The 16,127-nt window shown below is 43.5% G+C and overlaps 1 non-coding gene across 1 annotated transcript; it reads left to right on the top strand.

Moving 5' to 3' along the window:
* Positions 1–13,188: 13,188 nt before the first annotated feature.
* Positions 13,189–13,296, top strand: LOC126205257 (U6 spliceosomal RNA). Its single transcript, XR_007540556.1, has one exon. It is a non-coding gene; the product is annotated as a U6 spliceosomal RNA (small nuclear RNA).
* The last annotated feature ends 2,831 nt before the right edge of the window (positions 13,297–16,127 follow it).

Below are 16,127 nucleotides of genomic sequence, written 5' to 3' on the forward strand. Positions count from 1 at the left end.
TCGCTCCGCCTACTGCTCGAGTTTCATCTGCCTCCTGCACTCAGTATGCCCGTGGCGTCTGTTTTAAGTAGTTGACGTTTTGTCTGTGCGTCGGAAAATGTTGAGTGTACAGAAAGAACAGCGTGTTAACATCAAATTTTGTTTCAAACTAGGAAAATCTGCAAGTGAAACGTTTGTAATGTTACAACAAGTGTACGGCGATGATTGTTTATCGCGAACACAAGTGTTTGAGTGGTTTAAACGATTTTAAGATGGCCGCGAAGACACCAGTGATGACACTCGCACTGGCAGACCATTGTCACCAAAAACTGATGCAAACATTGAAAAAATCGGTAAACTTGTTCGACAAGATCGCCGTTTAACAATCAGAGCAGTGTCTGAGTTAACAGGAGTTGACAAGGAAAGTGTCGAACAAGTTTACAATCATCGCCGTACACTTGTTGTAACATTACAAACGTTTCACTTGCAGATTTTCCTAGTTTGAAACAAAATTTGATGTTAACACGCTGTTCTTTCTGTACACTCAACATTTTCCGACGCACAGACAAAACGTCAACTACTTAAAACAGACACCACGGGCAGACTGAGTGCAGGAGGCAGATGAAACTCGAGCAGTAGGCGGAGCAAGAGTCACGTGACAGGCCACGAGACTTTCAGCCTTATTGCATTAGTTTTATTGTTTCACCAGCACTAGTCCGGTTTTTTTCTAGCCACACCTCGTATACCATAAATACCTCGTATCACAGTTTGGACAGTGCCGGGATATTAAGCCGTGAATTATTGGACTGTTCCTATTTGCAGGCGTTTTAGGATGAATTTATGGGAAGTTTGGAAGCTAGGAGATGAGGTAATGGCGGAAGTTAGGCAGTGAGGAGGGGACGTGGGCCGTGTTCAGGTAGCTCAGGTGGTTGAGCGTTTGTCCACGAAAGACAAAGTTCTACATTTCTATTCTCGATCTGCCATACATATTTATTCGTCGAGGGAGTTTATATCAACGCACATTCCGCTGCAGAGTGAAAAATTCATTCTGTTGTAGAAATCATCAACTTTATTTAAATGATGGGAAATGTAAACTTGTGCACTTTACAAAACGTATATGACTAACAGTAGTATCATAAAACTAACGAGATGTATGAATTTGTGGGAATATGAAATAGAATGATTACATTGGCAAAATCAACAGTAAACCAAGTCGTAGGCTTCGATTGATTGGTAAGAAACTGCAGAAATACAGTAAATCTACGAAGAATATTGCTTCCAAAGCAGTCTTGCGAGCCATAGAACAGAGACATATTTTGTGGGATCCACAACAAATAGGAGTAACCGGCTATTCTGGATGTGTACAAAGACACTCAATAACCGGCTGGTTTGACTGTCGGAAGAGCGCCGCGGAAATGGTGCACCGCGGGGATCGACAGGCGCTTAAAGAAATACACCAGCCATCGCTCGAATTTTCAGGACTTAGTATTAAGCTAGGAATCTGGGTTATACGGCAGTCCTTTACGTGTTCCAGGATCTAGGATTTGCCACGAAGGCAAGTTAGACCAGTTAGAGCGGACATAAAGAGATATGTAAGCAGTCACAATTCCTTAATTACATACCCGCATGGTATGTGAAAAACCTCGAGTGCGTGATACATTGTGACGTACCTAATGATGCGCACATCACAGTGGATTGGAGGGTATTAGTGTAGATGTTAATGTTATAGACATGCTTGTGGAGCCTATATGGGATTGCCGGCCGAGGTGGCCGAGCGCTTCAAGGCGCTACAGTCTGGAACCGCGCGGCTGCTACTGTCGCAGGTTCGAATCCTGCCTCGGGCATGGATGTGTGTGATGTCCTTAGCTTAGTTACGTTTAAGTAGTTCTAGGGGACTGATGACCTCAGAAGTTAAGTCCCATAGTGCTCAGAGCCATTTGAACCATTTGAACCTATGTGGGATTGCCTGGAAAAAATAAGTTGCACAGCAACTGCGAATTCATGCTGGGTACGTGTGGAGAAACTGTGTTCCGTATACACTACGTAACATTGATACTGATTCGTTGGTATCTTGTGAATATGGTAAGGGAGATAAGGATTTGTACTGAGACACACAGGCAGTAACTTTTCCCTTACTCCACAAGCGAATTCAATGGCATTACGAAAGGCTAATATTAGCACACTAACCTATGCGTTTGACAGAGAAAATCGTGTACAAATTACACATGGCACAAAAAATTTATTATGCAGGGTATTTGGGGAGGAAAGGTCAATATTTTACCCAGTGATATTATAAGTAATTCTGAATAAGACTATTATACGAACATAGATCCGCAAATGCTTCTTTAGGTAGGTACTGGTATTGAAAGGAATTTTAATTCTGCAAAATTGATGTGCACAACGTGAACGTATACGCAATACAACTGGACCGTAACGTGATTTTTTGAAAACAATGTTACAGAGAAGTACAGTTATGTTACACATTTTTACATAATGTTTATTTACATTGCATTTTGTACATCTTGCATTACAACATGCATGTTACATGCATTCAGTTGAAAACGACGTACCACGTCTTTTACAAACGTTTTTAACACTTATTGTACAGATGTTGTACATTTCACAGAGCGGGTTCGAATATCCCACCATGAACGTCAATGCACTAGAGATAACATGTTGTGTTGCTTGTTCAGTTGCCTGTGGTTGGTTTCTAACCAAATTAAGTAGCGTCCATGATGCGACGAAGCAGTTCATCTCGTGTATTTACCTTCACTTTATGAATCTCTGAATTTATCTAACTCCATAAACAGAAATCTGAAGGGGTAAGGTCAGGTGTTGTTGGAGGCCAGTTAATAGCACCGCCGCAGCCAGTCCAGCGGTTAGGGTAGGTGCGGTTTAGATGGTCCCTCACACGTAAGGTAACATGTGGAGGGGCACCGTTGTGTTGAAAGTACATTCCAGTTTGCTTGGCAAATGGAACGTCTTCCAATAGTTCCACAAATGAATTTTCCAAAAAATACAGGTACTTCTCTCCCGTCAATCACTGATTGATAATAAATGGACCTATCAAAAGGTTTACCGATCATGCCGCACCAAACATTTATGATTTATGGCAAAACTTGGAAATTGCTATTCACTGAAGCGTGTGAATTTTCCCGTGACCATCGATGATTATTGCGTGTGTTGTTTATTCCATGTCGTGAAAACTGGGCTTCGTCAGTGTATAGCATGTACAAAGCAGATGACTATTCTCAATAACCCAGTGACAGAATTGAAGTCGTTGGGCATTGTCGCTATCGTGGAGATTTTGGACACACAGTATGTGAAATGGATACAGGTTTTCCGCATGTAATTTTCCCATACATGCGTCTCTGGGACATTCATAGGCAGGAACATTCTTCGTATGCTCTTTTATGTGTTGGCAGAAGAGCCAACACCGTGTTGCTAGAGGAGGCCGAAATGCACGCGTTTAAACTCACGCAGACTGGCGTGAGGTCTGGAACAAGGTAAAGTAATTTTCCTATGAAGAAAAGAACGTAGTTGATTGAATACTTAACTTTAATCCATAATTGGAGAACATCGCTCTTGATGATACATAATTACAATCTCAATATAAACTGGTAATGGCGCCTTGCTAGGTCGTAGCAAATGACGTAGCTGAAGGCTATGCTAAACTGTCGTCTCGGCAAATGAGAGCGTATTTGTCAGTGAACCACCGCTAGCAAAGTCGTCTGTACAACTGGGGCGAGTGCTAGGAAGTCTTTCTAGACCTGCCGTGTGGCGGCGCTCGGTCTGCAATCACTGATAGTGGCGACACGCGGGTCCCACGTATACTAACGGACCGCGGCCGATTTAAAGGCTACCACCTAGCAAGTGTGGTGTCCGGCGGTGACACCACACTCTTACTGTGATTTCGCTCAGCACTTGCGATAATTTCTTCCCGTTCTTAGAAAATTTGTTGAAGTACACGATCGGACGAAAATGTTTTCTTGGAAGAATGATAAACACTTTGGTAAACACCCTGAGATCAGGAAATCGTCGAGTCGGAAAGCGCCTGTAGTATTCTTGTCTTGAAACGGTAGTACTACGTATTCCTCATTACTGTAGACGTGTGGCATTGTTAGCAGCGCTTGTACGAACACAGTTAACACCATACATTACACAGCTAACCGATCCGTCGCCGGTACACTACACAATGCGGCTTACACGGCACAACTGCGCAAACAACGGGTGATTGTATTACGTACGTCACGTGACGATAATACGTGGTAGGTTACATAGCATAAACATGGTATATAACCGTGCATTATTTTCAAGAAAATCACGTTACGGTACAGTTGTATTGCGTGTACGTTCACGTTGTGCACATCAGTCCTGCAGCGTTAAAGTTCCTCCCAATATCCATACCTCCCTAACGAAACATTAGTGGCCCTATATTCATATAACAGCTTTTTTGTTCAGAATTACTTATACTATTACTGTGTAAAATATTGACGTTTCCTCCCCAAACGCCCTGTATTCCAAAGAATAGGTGGTTATCCCCGTCAGTATTTTCAATTAATGAAAAGCAAATGGAGCTGTTTTTCAGTAACTGAACAACAGTTGCGAAGTAAGCTTCGAGCGGACACGGAGAAATTAACATCAGTACTTGTTACACGTACCTTAGTTTCTACAATGAAATCTCCGTACCGTAGACAGAGAGACTCAATGCGTGTGAATGTTCGTAGACGGATTGCATGCAGCTCCTGGACGGGCGCCCTTCGTGGAAAAGGGAATTATTCGTCAGAGCAGCGGTGTGCAGGCGCGGCGTGATAAACGTGCGAACTCGCAACATTCGTCAGCGGTTATCGCCGGCACGTGGGTACGGGTGGCTGCCTGAGCACCTGCGGCCGAGAACTTGCTGCTTCACACCTCGCTGCCACCTGCGGCGCTCAGCTGCAGGGGGAGCGAGGCAGCCAGCCCAACACTGACAGCTGCTCAACAGAACAAAAGAACACTATTTGAGGAGGGCTGCGACTTTCTTTCGTTTCTGCGTTGAAAGAATACTGTCAGCTTCGACCGCCTCCGAGCAACGACTTCGACGTAAGCTTGATACGTTGGCCGCCCTTCTGTCGTGAGACAGTATTTTCATAGTCAAGACACTAAGTAGTACCCGTCTGAACTGTCTAGAGCAGTGGTTCCCAACAGGTGGTCCGCGGACCCCCAGGGGTCCGCGAGATATGCCAGAGCGGTCCGCAAAATGCTATTAGAATCAAAAATATATTAAATATATTTCGTATGTTAACAGATTTTTTGTTTTGGCCGCTTCCTGCATTAGCAGTTTTAAGCTCAATATTTTTTTCAATAATGAATATGTCAATGTTTTTCTAAGTTCAAAAAATGGCTCTGAGCACTATGGGACTTAACTTCTAAAGTCTTCAGTCCCCTAGAACTTAGAACTACTTAAACCTAACTAACCTAAGGTCATCACACACATCCATGCCCGAGGCAGGATTCGAACCTGCGACCGTAGCGGTCGCGCGGTTCCAGACTGTAGCGCCTAGAACCGCTTGGCCACCCCGGCCGGCGTTTTCTAAGTACCAAAAATAGAAAACGTATAAAAAGACTCTTAATCTGCCTTTTTTAGGTACTTGATACTGTGATATGACAAGGTACTAATCATGCACGATGAGGGGGTGCTCGAGAAAATTTTGTTTGGAAACCCTGGTCTAGAGCAGGGTTGTCTAAGCTTTTCCTCTGACGGAGCACACCATGAATCTTGAAACTTACCTGGAGCACTTTGTTTATTTCGAACGTTGATTAAATTAATACCTTTTGAAAAAGTGAGAGAAACTTGTTTTACACTGTAGGAAACACTGCAACAAGCCATAAACTTTTTAGAAATTATTTTATTGCACCTTTATTAGTTTCGGGCCTGAGCCAGTCATCGTACGGTAGCGTTGATTACTTGGCAAGGTTTAAATTTGTGTCTTCATGAAAAGCTCTTTATATTTTGTAAGAGAGATCTGAGCTAGTGCGTTTCTGGTGCCAGTTTCCATCGATCGTGATTTTGATGTTTGAGTCGACTTCGATGCTTATCTGTCTTCTGCTCATCTTTGGCGGCGGGGATTTAACGGCAGCGCGTGCGCTCTGCTGAGGAGGTGTGTCGGGATCGGCGATGAGCGAGAGTCACGTGGGACTGTGTACGTAGGAAGGACGGAAAGAGGACGAGTCGGACAACGAAGGAGCGGGTCCAGCGGCTACGGCGTGTTGAGTCGTGAGGGCTGGGCCACCGCCCATGGTGATTTGGTTTTCCTAGAGGTCGAAAGGACAAGCTCCTTCGAGTCTGCTATAAGCTACGCAGACCGATTGAATTGGAGTCGCTGAGTTGCTTCGGTGGGTTGCGTAAGGGCTTAAACCTTAAACGGAGTGGTGACTTCTTAGTATCATAAATGGTGTTGTGGCGTCCAAAAGGGTACCACTCAATTTTATCCATGAAAATTAATTTACTTTACTTTCATTAGAAATAATTATTTATAAATTCCTTAATTGCCTATGTTAAACACAAAACTTCAGTTAAACTAAAAAAATCTCTATAAAAATCACGAAAGGAAAACAAGTTTATGCAACACTACTTAACATTGAAATGAAATGCAATATAAAAATTCAAACTAGATTATTATATCAGAAATAACATGAAACAGTAATAGATTGCTGTGAGATAAATATAGTGTTTGAAAAATTAGCTGGATATAATGAACATCAAATATGAATTGATACAGAGTTTTTCACAGATCGTCAATAATCACCCGCATTCTCCTGTCCACACTCTTCACAGGCAATCGAACGACAGATTTGGCAAACTGGGCGACTGTGGCAGGAACAATACTGGTTTGTCTTTTTGTCACTGGCACGTGGACAAAGAGCACATCATTTCCTCTTTGAGTCCAGAGTGGATATATGTGATTTTGGTAGAGGTTTCTTCAAAAGTCCTGAGATTGTTACCCTTAGTTCTTTTGGTAGTCTGCCATTCATCAGCCTCTCATTGAGACAGGGTTCAGTAAGCTGCCTGGCAAGTGTCTTGATGAATTCAAACCGGGAAATAGGTATATACTTCTTGCAGGACGTTTGTATTACATACGAGTTAACTCCGAGTATGTTCAGAACTGCATAAAATACAGCAAGAGGCCATCTGCGTGTTCGTCTGCCTGCGCTGTAGGTAGCACACGTCTGGTCAAGAGAGTGTACGCCACCTTTTGTGCTATTTTAAAAGGAAATTATTTCTGGTTTGCCTGTTTTTGGATCTGTTCTTTTCTAATGATGCATACTGGAAATCAAAATGACAGCTTTTCCTTTTTTAGGGACATAAGAAATCAATGTTCTGTCATTTGTGAAGCCATAAAGTGTTGAACCTTCCATACGCCTCTTAGATGGCTGGAATTCGGGTGGGAATTCCTTTTTGTTTTTCCTCAGTGTACCAACATAGGTCAACTTTCGTTTTTTCAACTCCGAAACTAATTCAATAGAGCCAAAGTAGTTGTCAGCTGTAATGTTGCGGTTTGTACCGTAAATGGGCTTCGCAAGTCTCAGGACAGATTGAGTAGGTTTCTAAAATTTCTTTTCTTCTGGTGTAAAGCCAACGCCATCGCTGTCTTTTCCAGTGTATAAATAGGCATTCAGAAGGTAATTTGTTTGAGCATCAGCTAAAATCATTATTTTCAACCCATATTTCGCTGGTTTACTAACTATATAAACCCTAAATGCGCATCTCCGACGAAAACCAACCAACATATCATTCACGCATGCATGTGAACATATGTTATAAGATGCCTGAGAATTGTGGAACATTCTATCGAAAATCCAAGAAATCGCTGCTGCAGGGTCATTTTTCTTCCTCTCATTTCTGCTAGTTATGTCATCAAATCTTAGGCAGTAAAACAATATCAGCACTCTCTTCATGGATAGTGTGGCGCGGAAAATATCTCTTCCAGTGCCGTCTGTTGCAAATATAGATACCAGATTTTCATGATTAGATTTGAAAATGGCACTGAAGTATAATAATCCAAATAGTGCCCTAAGTTCATTGACGTTCATGTCTCGTAGTTCTGTGCGCTGCTGATCAGAAAATTTTGATCGATATGAAGAAATTTTCACATTGGTATGACTCACAATTTCTTCTAACATATCTCTGGTAAACAAACACTCCCACACTTCCAATGGACTGCATGAGTCTCCCAATCGGCTTGCAGGGCCTTTCAGCGTAGGAACTTTTATTATCAACTTGTGGGCTGGTGTTCTCACATTCCTTTGAGGTTCTAGAGTGGACCACTTATACCTATTTCTGTCATAGAAACTAGATGATTGCTTTCTGTTTATTTCCCTCTAATTTATCTGATTCACTAGAGTCACAACTTTGTTCTGAAGCAGTTTCATGTTCACTGTTGTAAGAAGGGTCATTTTCATCGTCGAGATCATTTGCATCACTAGCCTCTTCTTCTTCTAGTTCTTATAGCGTTTTTCTCACAAAGTCTGGAAAACTTGGATCGAGCACTGACATAAGTGAATGAGAGCTCGAAGTCATAGTAACACTGAAAATAAATGAAAACACTTAGTACGCCTAAAAATAAAATGACATTTCGTTGATAAGTAAACTTTTGACGTAGGGCAAACAGAAACACTTACGGTGTCGTGGTGTCAATAATGGCACCACCCAAACTTTACAGCTGCGCTCTGAGAAAGAGAACAACTCGACAATGCTGATAGTTCGTCAGGAGGTTCACTATCAACTCCTGAGAAGGTATGTAGAACAGCCGACAATAGAACGACCAACAGAGGAAATGGCACGTGTGCACAGTTTGCCTGGTATCAAAGAGGACCCCACAGCTCCGTTTGAGGATTAATTGAATATGCCAGTGTACTTAAAATCCTTTGGAATTGTTTTAGTTGTTTATCACTTACCTCGATGTCGTGACTAACTATCTTGACGGAGTTGAGGAAGTGTGGCTACTCCCAACCAACCGACATGAAGCGTGGTTAAAGACGTAGCTAGATGAACAACTAGTAGTGAGTAAGTCCGGCTCTAACGTTTCAAGACACGCCGAGATACGTCCTCTATTCTACCTTGTAGTTCATCTACATCTACATCTACATCTACATCCATACTCCGCAAGCCACCTGACGGTGTGTGGTGGAGGGTACCCTGAGTACCTCTATCGGTTCTCCCTTATATTCTAGTCTCGTATTGTACGTGGAAAGAAGGATTGTCGGTATGCTTCTGTGTGGGCTCTAATCTCTCTGATTTTATCCTCATGGTCTCTTCGCGAGATATACGTAGGAGGGAGCAATATACTGCTTGACTCTTCGGTGAAGGTATGTTCTCGAAACTTTAACAAAAGCCCGTACCGAGCTACTGAGCGTCTCTCCTGCAGAGTCTTCCACTGGAGTTTATCTATCATCTCCGTAACGCTTTCACGATTACTAAATGATCCTGTAACGAAGCGCGCTGCTCTCCGTTGGATCTTCTCTATCTCTTCTATCAACCCTATATGGTACGGATCCCACACTGCTGAGCAGTATTCAAGCAGTGGGCGAACAAGCGTACTGTAACCTACTTCCTTTGTTTTCGGATTGCATTTCCTTAGGATTCTTCCAATGAATCTCAGTCTGGCATCTGCTTTACCGACGATCAACTTTATATGATCATTCCATTTTAAATCACTCCTAATGCGTACTCCCAGATAATTTATGGAATTAACTGCTTCCAGTTGCTGACCTGCTATTTTGTAGCTAAATGATAAGGCATCTATCTTTCTATGTATTCGCAGCACGTTACACTTGTCTACATTGAGATTCAATTGCCATTCCCTGCACCATGCGTCAATTCGCTGCAGATCCTCCTGCATTTCAGTACAATCCTCCATCGTTACAACCCCTCGACACACCACAGCATCATCCGCAAAAAGCGTCAGTGAACTTCCGATGTCATCCACCAGGTCATTTATGTATATTGTGAATAGCAACGGTCCTATGACACTCCCCTGCGGCACACCTGAAATCACTCTTACTTCGGAAGACTTCTCTCCATTGAGAATGACATGCTGCGTTCTGTTATCTATGAACTCCTCAATCCAATCACACAATTGGTCTGATAGTCCATATGCTCTTACTTTGTTCATTAAACGACTGTGGGGAACTGTATAGAACGCCTTGCGGAAGTCAAGAAACACGGCATCTACCTGTGAACCCGTGTCTATGGCTCTCTGAGTCTCGTGGACGAATAGCGCGAGCTGGGATTCACATTACCGTCTTTTTCGAAATCCATGCTGATTCCTACAGAGTAGATTTCTAGTCTTCAGAAAAGTCATTATACTCGAACATAATACGTGTTCCAAAATTCTACAACTGATCGACGTTAGAGATATAGGTCTATGGTTCTGCACATCTGTTCGACGTCCCTTCTTGAAAACGGGGATGACTTGTGCCCTTTTCCAATCCTTTGGAACGCTACGCTCTTCTAGAGACCTACGGTACACCGCTGCAAGAAGGGGGGCAAGTTCCTTCGCGTACTCTGTGTAAAATCGAACTGGTATCCCATCAGGTCCAGCGGCCTTTCCACTTTTGAGCGATTTTAATTGTTTCTCTATCCCTCTGTCGTCTATTTCTATATCTACCATTTTGTCATCTGTGCGACAATCTAGAGAAGGAACTACAGTGCAGTCTTCCTCTGTGAAACAGCTTTGGAAAAATACATTTAGTATTTCGGCCTTTAGTCTGCCATCTTCTGTTTGAGTACCATTTTGGTCACAGAGTGTCTGGACATTTTGTTTTGATCCACCTACCGCTTTGACATAAGACCAAAATTTCTTAGGATTTTCTGCCATTTGGTAGTTTGGCGTGTAAATGTGCGCCGAGACAATTCTTGTCATCTTAACTTCAGAGCATGATTTTTAGCGAACTTATTAATCAACGTTTAAGGGCTGGCACTGGCCAAGTAACTCACGGAGACTAATTTGTTTCTATTCAGTTGCATTGATCACCCGTTCTCTAGATAAGATTGTGTAGTTTATGTCTCAGAATATTGTCTGCCGTTGATGTGTGTTGTGTTACAGATAATTGACAGCGGTCGACGCGAGCATACTGGGAGCAGAGCACCACGAGGGCAGGGAGATATTAAGGCCCCATTCTCTCCTTTGCATCTTGGGTTATGTTGTCACTGTTGCGTCTTTTCATCTTTCCGGTGGAGAATTATACCATCTGAAGTTCAATTTCAGTGCAAGGCTGAGTACATTTCTATGTCATTTCCTGTCTCGTGGATCTCTCGCATTGATTTGAATCCTTGGTCTGCTAGCGCCTATCGCTAATTCACACGCAATATTGAAGCAACCTCATTTTAGGGGTATTGTCATATGGTCATGTTCTAGTTGTAATCATTCTAAGAATATTATTGATTAATCAACTGAGTAAGTAAATTTAAAGATTGGTTTGGTCAAAATTAAAGCACCTCCTTAATTGTTTTAGTCATTTGTATATAATTTTGTTTAGAAAAGATGGCTAGCCAAACCTTAAAAGATCTGTATTCTTACCCTTAATCTGTTCCTCAGCTGATTGGAAGTAATGAGAGTTCTGATGGGAATTGTATAGACATTTGTACTATTTAAGTACCTGAGTATAGTTACCTAGTCATCTTCAAATTTCAAGTTTTATGGGTCTTGTTCCGGTTAAGGAAATTTATTTGTTATTTGTCCAAGTGATCTGGCCTTGTAAGGCAGTCTCCTGTATTATTGTGATTGTGATTTTACAATGCTTTTGATTGTAATGAAATATGTAGCAACTACAACGGATTACTGTTGTGATTAATGTGTGTCACTACCATTACACATTTCAAGATCCATGCTGATCCATGAGCCAGTCTAGCTCAGTTCAGCTCATGAATTAGCATAGATCGAAAGAGACAACAAACTTCTCTCTTATATTACGTAAAACAGAGCTTTCGATGAAGACAGAAATGTGAAAGTTGTCAAGAAATCAACGCCACCGTACCACGACCGGTCCAGGCCGGAAACTGCCAATGGAACAATAAAATCATTTGAAAAACTGGTTTGGCAGTTTGTGGATGTGCTTCAGACGATCGGGAGCCTTTGTCCACAGTTAATGGATATGCAGGAGCCACAACAACCGTGCGTCCACATCAGGCAACCATGAATGTGAGTGGTCTGTGGTCCTTTGGCTGACTAATATGGATAGACTTATTCTGCTTTGCAATCTGGGATATCTCCGTAACAACGTTTTGTCTAAAGAATGTTGAATCCTAATATACCTGTGACATTTTTTATATTTAGCCATACACTTCACGACATATGTGGTTAAGCAATCAACTGCGCCTTGGAGTCGTCGGCTAACGTGGAAGTGGTTCATGCTCCAACCAAAGACCACCTTGTCGTCTACATGCAGAATGAACTTCATCTGGTCTGCAATTTAGCGTTTTGCTCATCAACGCTGAAGAATGAGAGAATTGATCCCAGCACAGTCCCTCACAGCACACCAACACTCATGTTCCGCTTTCACACTGTAAGGATGCTTTGGAATGTTCTTCGTTGAAGGAATTTTCCGCCGGCCGCTGTGGCCAAGCATATCTAGGCGCTTCAGTCCGGAACCCCGCGACCGCTACGGTCGCAGGTTCTAATTATGCCTCGGTCATGGATGTGTGTGATGTCCTTAGGTTAGTTAGGTTTAAGTAGTTCTAACTTTTAGGGGACTGATGACGTAAGATGTTAAGTCCCATAGTGCTCAGAGCCATTTGAACCATTTGAAGGTATTTTTCAGTGAGATGGACTTACAGCATAGGTACCCCCTATTTAATTATTTGAAGGATAAGTAGCCTTCCCACAAGCTGATGAAAGGATGGGAGACATCCAGGAAGACGACTCCACAGAATTCCTGGCGATCCATTGTGTCTATCGCCTCCTTCACGTGTATGTGTTGATGACATGAATGCCCGCCCCAAAATTCGAACTCATCCTCGGGGAGGAACTTTGCATCGTAATCAGAATAACACAGGCACTGTAATATCGTATTACTCTGCCGATACCGGGAAAGCGACTTTCAAATAGAACCTCTGACTCGAAAAGGAATATACATAATGGATCTACGAGTCCAGTTCGTAGAGGCATAGTTGTTGACATACGCAAGTTTGGGTCTGGCCCTGACTCGTGCATGGGTAACCAAATGGTAGTACTCGCTTCGGCGGTACATGTACTAACATTGGAAAGATACAGAGAAGATTAGCATGGCTCCTGCGCAAGGATGACACGCAAAATAAAATAAAAAATAAAAAAAAATGGTGAGGCGACCGCTCGCGGTAGGCGGGAAACTCGGATTCGAGTCCCGATCCGGCACAAATTTTAGTTGTCGTCATTCCATTCTACAGCAGATGGTTGTCATTATTCGCAATTTCGAATTCATTTGACCTATTTCAATTTCGAGATTGCTGACAGTAGGGTAACTGTTTGGAAGCAGCAGTGTTTTGATGTGATCGCTATATCTCCATTTATCCATGTCTCAGGAACGACCAGTGCGGAGAATATCAAAGGTGGGAGCTGTGAAGTAAGAGACCGCATCCAGTATTGCTATTTTAGGTACTGGTGCTTAGCCAGTCATGTACTGGAGCGTTTATTGTCTCATAGCGACGAAGTCGCCTTCAATCTCCTTCAGGAGTGTGGCGATCGATAGCGTTGTATAGCCGGAAGCCTAGGGAGTCGCTAATCAACCAACCGTATGTTATGTGGGGCCACTGGTTGGCCGATGGGAGTGAAAGTCATGACGAAGGCATCCGCCACTGCGTTGGTCTTGGAATTTTTCTTACTACCAAAATGTCCTCAGAGTTAGAGCTGTGGTATTATTTGGCAACGTTGAAGAAGAGACATTGCCGTCTCACAGGCTGTGTTGTTGCAGCGCACCGTGGAGCCGAACATGGTTACAAACATGGGCACGACAGCCGGCCGGAGTGACCGTGCGGTTCTAGGCGCTACAGTCTGGAACCGAGCGACCGCTACGGTCGCAGGTTCGAATCCTGCCTCGGGCATGGATGTGTGTGATGTCCTTATGCTAGTTAGGTTTAATTAGTTCTAAGTTCTAGGCTACTGATGACCTCAAAAGTTAAGTCGCATAGTGCTCAGAGCCATTTGAACCATGGGGGCGACAAGAACAGTATGGTTACATGTATTTCAGAACGGCTGTAATAGCCTGTGCCTGTTCCATCGGACATCCATGCTTGTCCGAAGGAACAGTAAGGCACTGCAATAACATACCGTACCGTATCGTATCTGACAGTACTTCTGGCGCCCTGGAAGTGACCAACGCGTATATACGAGGGTGAGTCAAATGAAAACCATAAATTTGTAATAACAAATCGAAATTTCGCGCCGTTATCCTGCAAATTGGTAAGCGTGCTACAAACAGCGTGCAGAATGGCCTGTAGGTGGCAGAATAGTGCAGATGCACACATACTGTCGCAGTATCAGTACAAAGATGGCCGCACCAGTTGCGACTTGCACCAGGGAAGAACGGCGTTCTGTTATTCGGTTTTGGGTAGTGAAGGTGTGAAACCTATTGAAATTCATCGACGAATGAATATTCAGGACGGTGATGCATCTTTATCACAGCAGCAAGTCTACGAATGGAGTAGGAAGTTCGCAAATGATGTGACTTCACTGGAAGATGCTCCTCGTCCAGGTCAGGCACAACGAGTTGTGACTCCACAGAACATTGCAGCAGTTGAAGCCACAGTGAAGGAAAACCGCCGAGTGTCACTGCATGACATTGAAGATTGTTTACAGATTATTAATGGGTCAGCACACCACATTGTGCATGATGTGCTCCAGTTTCACAAAGTGTCTGCAAGATAGGTGCCACGCCAGCTGACTCCTGAAATGAGAGAACGACGCGTTGATGCTTGTGAAGAACTTTTTCGGCGCTTTGAACGAGAAGGTGATGGCTTCCTTGCAAGAATCGTTACTGACGACGAAACCTGCGATCACTTCCACCAGCCGGAAACGAAGAGAGCGAGCAAGGAATGGCGACATTCTTCATCACCAAATCCAAAGAAGTTTCGAACAGAACCATCAGCAGGGAAGGTTATGCTCACTCTCTTTTGGGACGAAAAAGGCGTCATTTTGGAGCATAACATGCCTAGAGGGACCACTGACACCGGTGCATCATACACAGATCTCCTACAAAATCATCTGCGGCCTGCAATCAAATCAAAGCGATGTGGATTGCTGTCAGCAGGTGTCCTTTTGCAACATGACAATGCAAGGCCCCACACACTAACTGTATAACAATTGCAACAATCACAGACTTGCAGTTTGAGTGTCTTCCTCATCCACCATACTCACCAGACCTTGCCCCAAGTGATTTCCATATGTTTAGACCACTCAAAGACGCAATGGGAGGAAAGAAGTTCCGTTCTAATGAAGAGGTACGCCGCGCGGTGCATGAGTGTTCGCGCGGACTACCATAAGAATTCAGAATGAGATTTTCACTCTGCAGCGGAGTGTGCGCTGATATGAAACTTCCTGGCAGATTAAAACTGTGTGCCCGACCGAGACTCGAACTCGGGACCTTTGCCTTTCGCGGGCAAGTGCTCTACCAACTGAGCTACCGAAGCACGACTCACGCCCGGTCCTCACAGCTTCACTTCTGCCAGTATCTCGTCTCCTACCTTCCAAACTTTACAGAAGCTCTCCTGCGAACCTTGCAGAACTAGCACTCCTGAAAGAAAGGATACTGCGGAGACATGGCTTAGCCACAGCCTGGGGGATGTTTCCAGAATGAGATTTTCACTCTGCAGCGGAGTGTGCGCTGATATGAAACTTCCTGGCAGATTAAAACTGTGTGCCCGACCGAGACTCGAACTCGGGACCTTTGCCTTTCGCGGGCAAGTGCTCTACCACTTGCCCGCGAAAGGCAAAGGTCCCGAGTTCGAGTCTGGGTCGGGCACACAGTTTTAATCTGCCAGGAAGTACCATAAGAATTTTTTTCTAAATGAATTTATGTACTTTGTAGGCGCTCGAGGACTTGGATTGAGCGTGGGGGAGGTTATGCTGAAAAGTGATACAGCTTTGTACTACTTCTGCTCAATAAACAATATTTTAAAAAATATTTAAGGTTTT

Source organism: Schistocerca nitens, chromosome 1 (genome assembly GCF_023898315.1).
Source record: "Schistocerca nitens isolate TAMUIC-IGC-003100 chromosome 1, iqSchNite1.1, whole genome shotgun sequence".
Taxonomy (NCBI): domain Eukaryota; kingdom Metazoa; phylum Arthropoda; class Insecta; order Orthoptera; family Acrididae; genus Schistocerca; species Schistocerca nitens.